Source organism: Oncorhynchus masou, chromosome 8 (assembly GCF_036934945.1).
Source record: "Oncorhynchus masou masou isolate Uvic2021 chromosome 8, UVic_Omas_1.1, whole genome shotgun sequence".
NCBI lineage: Eukaryota > Metazoa > Chordata > Actinopteri > Salmoniformes > Salmonidae > Oncorhynchus > Oncorhynchus masou.
Window position 1 is genome coordinate 37,070,269 of NC_088219.1, and position 8,297 is coordinate 37,078,565.

Below are 8,297 nucleotides of genomic sequence, written 5' to 3' on the forward strand. Positions count from 1 at the left end.
AGGCCAGCCCCTCTGCAGTGACCCAGAGGAGTGTGAGGAGAGGCCGGACGTGTGTGGGACACGGTTGGTGCTGATGGATAACGACGTTATTGCAGTTAGAATTCCCATAGAGATTAAGTGGATGATTGGCTAGCTAGCGCAATTTGACTGTATCTAATGATCGTTATCCACACAGGCTATTTCCATTGTTGCTGGTGCTACAAAAAGAGATTAGACATTCTTCAAATTCTACTAAATGTATTCACCTTATGTATCTTGACAACACGGACCTGGACATATTCATTGCAATCATTTTTCAACTTCAACAAACAGGGAGGAGATGTCCTGAATATAAATTAAATGTATCAAAAGAATTCAATAAAATGCACATAATCTGAAAGATATGTTTATTCTGTGTTGAGGAATTTCAACGTTTGTTTTAATCCTGTATAAGCAAAATTACGCAGACGTTAGCGCAGGTAGCATTCCTATAAAGATGTAGAGTCCTGTGTGGCTCAGTCGGTAGAGCATGGCGCTTGCAACGCCAAGCGTCGTGGGTTCGTTTCCCACTGGGGCCACCCATATGTAAAATAGTGGCCCCAGCCGACTTGTAAGTCGCTTTGGACAAAAGCGTCTGCTAAATGGGATATATTATTATAACATTGATGGTTAGCTAGCTAGCAAAATGTGGCACAACAGTTATCCACATAAACAATATTTCCATTGCTTTGGTCCTTTGTTAATCGTATTCTGTCTCTAGCAACATTGTCCTTTCAAGCATTACTCTTTGATTGAAAAGGGAAATAGATACACTAGATACAGTCTTAATGCGCTAGCTAACTAACCATCCATGTTTTCTCTATGGGAATGCTAACTGTGCTAATGTCTTAACCTCTTGAAACTCTAGGGGCGCAATTTCATTTTTGGATGAAAAACGTTCCCGTTTTAAACAAGATATTTTGTCACAAAAAGATGCTCGACTATGCATATAATTGATAGCTTTGGAAAGAAAACACTCTGAATGTTCCAGAACTGCAAATATATTGTCTGTGGGTGCCCTAGAACGGGAGCTACAGGCAAAACCAAGATGAAACGGCAACCAGGAAACCAGCAGGATTTTTGAGGCTCCGTTTTCCATTGTCTCCTTATATGGCTGTGAATGCGAGAGGAATGAGCCTGCCCTTTCTGTCGTTTCCCCAAGGTGTCTGCAGCATTGTGACGTATTTGTAGGCATATCATTGGAAGATTGACCATAAGAGACTACATTTTCCAGGTGTCCGCCCGGTGTCCTCCGTCGAAATTAGTGCGTCTTTTTCAGCTGCTGGTATTTTTCCATGCGATTCTGAGGGGAAAGCAGGTTTCCACGAACTGCATATCAATGAAGAGATATGTGAAAAAACACCTTGAGGATTGATTCTAAACAACGTTTGCCATGTTTCGGTCGATATTATGGAGTTAATTCGGAAAAAGTTTGACGTTTTGGTGACTGAATTTTCGGTTCGTTTCGGTAGCCAAATGTGATGTACAAAACGGAGCGATTTCTCCTACACAAAGATTCTTTCAGGAAAAACTGAACATTTGCTATGTAACTGAGAGTCTCCTCATTGAAAACGTCCGAAGCTCTTCAAAGGTAAATGATTTTATTTATTTGGTTATCTGGTTTTTGTGAAAATGTTGCATGCTAAATGCTACTCAAAATGCTAAGCTAGCTTAGCATACTCTTACACAAATTAGTGATTTGCTATGGTTCAAAAGCATATTTTGAAAATCTGAGATGACAGTGTTGTTAAGAAAAGGCTAAGCTTGAGAGCAGGCGCATTATTTTCATTTTATTTGCGATTTTCAGAAATCGTTAACGTTGCGTTATGCTAATGAGCCTGAGGCTTTATTCACGATCCCGGATCCGGGATGGGGAGTATCAAGAGGTTTAAGGCAGTTAACTCACTGTTCCTCGGGCGCCGAAGACGTGGATGTCGATTATGGCAGCCCCCTGCACCTCTGGGTTAAATGTGGAAGACACATTTCAGTTGAAGGCATTCAGTTGTACAACTGACTACGTAACCTCCATTACATTGATTTACATTGACTAAGATGGCACCGGAGAAGATGGTTGCCGTTTCATGGGCTCTTAACCAACCATGCTATTTTGCTTGCTTTTTTGGCATTTTTTGCAACTTATTTTGTACATAATGTTGCTGCTACCGTCTCTTTTGACTGAAAAGAGCTTCTGGAAATCAGAACAGCGATTACTCACCTTGAACTGGACGAAGAATTTCTCTTTAATGAGTCGGACGAGAGGGATTTACTCCAGGCACCTGAACAGGCCCTCATCCCCATCATTCGCAGGATAAAACGACAGAAAATATATCTCGAAAAGAGATCAGGTGCCTTGTGAGGATTCGCCGACAAGTGGCTAATCTGTTCTTGCCATTTGTACTACTGGCCAACGTACAATCGCCGGAAAATAAATTGGGCGAGCTAAAAGTGTCACACCCTGATCTGTTTCACCTGTCCTTGTTATTGTCCCCACCCCCTCCAGGTGTCGCTTGTTTTCTCCAGTGTATTTATCCGTGTTTTCTGTCTCTCTGAGCCAGTTCGTCGTGTATGTGACAAGTCAACCAGCATTTTTTCTCATTCACCTGCCTTTGCTATTCACCTTTTTCTAGTCCTCCCGGTTTTGGCCCTTGCCTGATTCTGGACTCTGTACACACCTGCCTGACCATTCTGCCTGCCCTGACCTCGATCTTGTCTGCCACTCTGTACCTCCTGGACTCTGAACTGGTTTTGACCGTTGCCTGTCCACGACCATTCTCTTGCCTACTCCTCTTTGGATTATTGAATTTATACTCCATCTGCCTCCTGTTTCTGCATCTGGGTCTCACCTTTTGTCATGATAGTACGAACTGGCCATGACAGACAAAGCAGACATGGACCAGCTTCACCACGCTGTCTCCCTGCAGGGAACCACCATTGGGAGACATGAGGAGCTGTTACAGGATCTTCTGGAAGTGCTTTGTTCCCTGACAGAACGCCACGACCAAGGGTTTAAGGCTACTATGGAGCTAATTAAGGAGTTAACTCATAGGCTATCTGCCATCACTGAGAGACCCCATTTTTTTGCTTTTAGTGGTGAGTTGGTACAGCCTACCCCGGTTCCCCGAGAACTCTGCTTACCTCCTCCGGAGCGATATTCTGGAGATCCTGGTACCTGTCGAGCTTTATTTTTCAGTGCTTGCTTATTTTTGAGCTACAGCCATCTTCTTTCCCTTCGGACCGATCGAAGATAACGTATATATTATTACGCTAATGTCAGGAAGGGCGCTCTCCTGGGCCATGGCTGTTTGGGAGCAACAATCCACCCTTTGTTGTCATCTGGAGGAATTCATGGCGGAGGTGAGGAAGGTATTCGAGAATCCAGTATCCGGGAGAGAGGCGGCCAGTAAACTTCTTGATTTACGTCAAAACTCCTGTAGTGTAGCAGACAACGTGGTTGATTTTCGCACGTTGGCCACCGAGAGACTCCGGATTCCAGGCACTCTCTTCGATACCTTTCTTCACAGATTATCTGAGGTGGTAAAATAATTGGCGTGGATCTCGACTCCCTCATTGCCCTAACCATTAAAATTGATGGACACTTAAGGGAACGCAGGAATGAGATGTTTTTGTTCCCTGGCCTCGGGCACACTCGTTCACCCGTTTTGTCTCGCTCACCTTTGAAGGAATCCAGAAGTTCCCGAAGGCAGATTCCCAGAGAGGATCTGAAGCCACGCGAGCTCCCTCGTGAATTATCAATGATGGGTGAGTTGGATTCTCCTGAGCCTATGCAATTGGGAAGAGCTAGTTTATCGGTTGAGGGACGCTCACGTAGGTTGAATTGCAACTGTTGTCTGTACTGTAGAGGGGCAGGACATTACATAGCTACCTGCCCTGTTAGAAAACCCCATGTCTCTGGTGGGTACAAGTAATTTGGTGAGTCAGATTGGGAGTTCCCTAATTCCCATCACCCGCACACCTTTTTGTGCTTGTGCTGTGGGGAGACCAATCTAAGTCTCTCCGAGGGCTTATTGACTCTGGGGCAGATGAAAGCTTTATGGATGCTACTGTTGCTTCTGAGCTAGGTATTCCCATTCAATCTCTCTCGTTTCCCAGGGATGCTAGGGCACTGGACGGTGCTAGGGCACTGAACAGTCACTCATTGTACTGTGCCCATTCAAATACGGATTTCCGGTAACCACAGTGAGACCATACAGTTCCTCCTCATTGCATCTCCCCATGTTCCTGTTGTCTTGGGGTTTTCCTGGCTCCAAAAACTTTACCCTGTTATTCACTGGACCACAAGCTCCATCATGGGTTGGAGCCCATTTTGCCACTTCCATTCTTCAAGCAGCACAGCCTTCCCCCAGACGTCTTCCTCAGGACGCCAGCAAGGCTTTGGATGTTTCTGTCATTCCCACTGAATACCATGATCTACTTGAAGTTTTCAGTAAGGCTCATGCTACTTCCCTACCCCTGCACTCTCCTTATGATTGTGCCATTGATCTTCTCCCAGGCACCACACCACCTCGGGGTCGGCTATATTCTTTATGCGGGCCAGAGACCAAGGCTATGAAGTAGTACATAGAGGAGTCTCTGGCAACTGGGGCTGTCCGTCTGTCTGCATCTCCTGCCGGCGCAGGGTTTTCCTTTGTGTGTACGTGCATTGACTACCAGGGACTGAATGACATTACTATCAAAAATCATTACCCCCACCACTCCTCTCCTCAGCTTTTGAACCTCTCCAGGGGGCCACCATTTTTTCCAAGTTGGACCTTCCGAATGCCTACCACCTGGTTTGGTTACATGAATGGGGTGAGTGGAAGACAGCCCTCAACACAGCCAGCGGACATTATGAGTATCAGGTCATGCTGTTTGAAATTTGTGGTTGAGGTGGATGGCCAACCTGTCCCAACGATCTGCCCTGGACCAAAAGATTCATCCCTGTGCCTTCCTGTACCATCGTCTCAATTCTGCAGAGAGGAACTACGATGTAGGCAACCGAGAACTCCTGGCAGTCAAGAGTGGGCGTTGGAAGAGTGGAGGCACTGGCTGGAAGGAGCAGAACAGCCGTTCTTAGTCTGGACCGACCATAAAAATCTGGAATATCTCCCTACAGCCAAGCGCCTTAGCTCCAGGCAGGCCCGGTGGGCTCTGTTGTTTATTTGTTTGTTGTTTGTTCGCAAGGCACAACGCTCCCAGACTGGACCTGAAAGGGGCCCGGGTAACTGGCTGTTTGTCCCCAACTCAGTCCGGTCCCGGGTCCTGGAATGGGCTCATTCCTCCAGGCTAACCTGTCACCCTGGTTCCCACCGGACCCTAGCCTTCCCTCAACAACGTTTCTGGTGGCCCACAATGGTTCCTGACGTCTCTGCCTTTGTCGCCGCATGCACGTCTGCGCTCAGAACAAGACTTCACGGCAAGCTCCTTCTGGCCTTCTTCAGCATCTACCGGTCCCTCATCGTCCCTGGTCCCATATCTCTCTGGACTTTGTCACTGGGCGTCCCCTGTCTGATGGCAACACCGTCATTCTGACAGTGGTGGATTGGTTTTCTAAGGCCGCTCATTTCATCCCTCTCCATAAACTACCGTCTGCCAAGGAGATGACCCAGCTCATGGTGCAGCACGTCTTCCGGATCCATGGTCTCCCGGTGGATATGGTGCCCGACCGGGGTCCTCAATTCTCATCTCAGTTTTGGAAGGCGTTCTGCACCCTTATTGGGGCATCGGCCAGTCTATCCTCCAGATTCCATCCCCAATCTGATGGCCAGTTGGAGAGAGCTAATCAGGACATGGAGACCACCTTAAGATGCCTGATCTCAACCAACCCCATTACCTGGAGCCGTCAACTGTTCTGGGTGGAGTATGCCCAGAACACCCTTCCCTGTTCTGCCACGGGACTCTCCCCTTTCGAGTGCTCAATGGGGTATCAGCCTCCACTCTTCCCGGAACAAGAGCAGGAGGTCAGCGTACCCTCAGAGCCAGGGCGGCTATTCTCAAGACCAACTCCAGGTATCGTTGACAAGCGGACCGTCGCCGGACCCCAGCTCCCTGCTACTGCATTGGGTAGAGGGTATGGCTTTTCACTCTTGATCTGCCCCTTCGGGTGGAGTCCCGCAAGCTGTCTCCCTGTTTCATTGGTCCTTTTCCCATCTCTAGAGTCCTGAGGCATGATAAGAAGCACATATATCCTACCAATGGAACATTCAAAACTGTAATATCTTATGTTTCACCGAGTCGCGGCTGAACGACGACATGAATAACATACAACTGGTGGGTTATACAATGCTTTGGCAGAATAGAACAGCAGCCTCTGGTAAGACAAGGGGTGACGGTCTATGTATATTTGTAAACAACAGCTGGTGCACGATATCTAAGGAAGTCTCGAGGTTTTGCTCGCTTGAGGTTGAGTATCTCATGATAAGCTGTAGACCACACTATCTACCTAGACAGATTTCATCTGTATTTTTCGTAGCCATCTACATACCACCACAGATGGATACTGGCACTAAGACCGCACTCAATGAGCTGTATACATCCATAAGCAAACAGTTAAATTTTCATCCAGAGGCAGCGTTCCTAGTGGTCGGGGACTTTAATGCAGGGAAACTGAAATCCATTTTTACCAAATTTCTATCAGTATTTTAAACGTGCAACCAGAGGGAAAAAAATCTAGACCACCTTTACTCCACATACAGAGACTCGTACAAAGCTCTCCCTCGCCCTCCATTTGGCAAATCTGACCATAATACTATCCTCCTGATTCCTGCTTACAAGCATAAATTAAAGCAGGAAGCACCAGTGACTCAATAAAAAAGTGGTCAGATGAAGCAGACGAGGGACTGTTTCACTAGTACAGACTCCAATATATTCTGGGATTCCTCCAATGGCATTGAGGAGTACACCACATCAGTCACTGGCTTCATCAATAAGTGCATCAATGATGTCGTCCCCACAGTGACTGTACGTACATACCCCAACCAGAAGCCATGGATTACAGGCAACATCCGCACTGAGCTAAAGGCAGGAGCTGTCGCTTTCAAGGAGTGGGACTTATAAGAAGCTTATAAGAAATGCACTCCCATGAACCATCAAGCAGGCCTTCACAAGGTCCTTTGCTGTTGTTCTGGGATTGATTTGAACTTTTCCCACCAAAGTATGTGAATCTCTAGGAGACAGAACGCGTCTCCTTCCTGAGTGGTATGACGGCTGCATGGTCCCGTGGTGTTTATACTTGCGCACTATTGTTTGTACAGATGAACGTGGCACCTTCAGGCGTTTGGAAATTGCAACCCAAGGATGAACCAGACTTGTGGAGGTAAATAATATTTTTTCTGAGATCTTGGCTGATTTTTTTGATTTTCCCATGATGTCAAGCAAAGAGGCACTGAGTTTGAAGGAAGGCCTTGAAATACATCCACAGATACACCTCCAATTGACTAAAATGATGTCAATTAGCCTATCAGAAGCTTCTAAAGCCATTACATAATTTTCTGGTTTAAAGGCACAGCAAACTCAGTGTATGTAAACTTCTGACCCACTGGAATTGTGATTCAGTGAATGATAAGGGAAATAATCTGTCTGTAAACAATTGTTGTAAAAATTACTTGTGCCATGCAACCTAGGTGTAAGTAAACTTCCGACTTCAACTGTACATATTACTTCAATCTCCTTGACGAACTGGTGCCCCCGCACACTGACACTGTACCGGTAACCCATGTGTACATAGTCTCACTATTGTTATTTTACTGCTGCGCTTCAACTACTTGTTACTTTAATTTCTTATTTTTATTCATATTTTTTCAACTGCATTATTGCTTGTAAGTAAGCATTTCACTGTAAGGTCTACCTGTTGTATTCAGCATTTCACTGTAAGGTCTACCTGTTGTATTCAGCATTTCACTGTAAGGTCTACCTGTTGTATTCAGCATTTCACTGTAAGGTCTACCTGTTGTATTCAGCATTTCACTGTAAGGTCTACCTGTTGTATTCAGCATTTCACTGTAAGGTCTACCTGTTGTATTCAGCATTTCACTGTAAGGTCTACCTGTTGTATTCGGCGCATGTGGCTAATAACATTTGATTTGATTTGATAACTGGGGCCAAGCTTCCTGCAATCCAGGACCTATATAATAGGCGGTGTCAGAGGAAAGCCCATAAAATTGTCAGAGACTCCAGTCACCCAAGTCATAGACTGTTTTCTCTGCTACCCCACGGCAAGCGATGCTGGAGCGCCAAGTCTAGGACCAAAAGGCTCCTTAACAGCTTCCACCCCCAAGCCATAA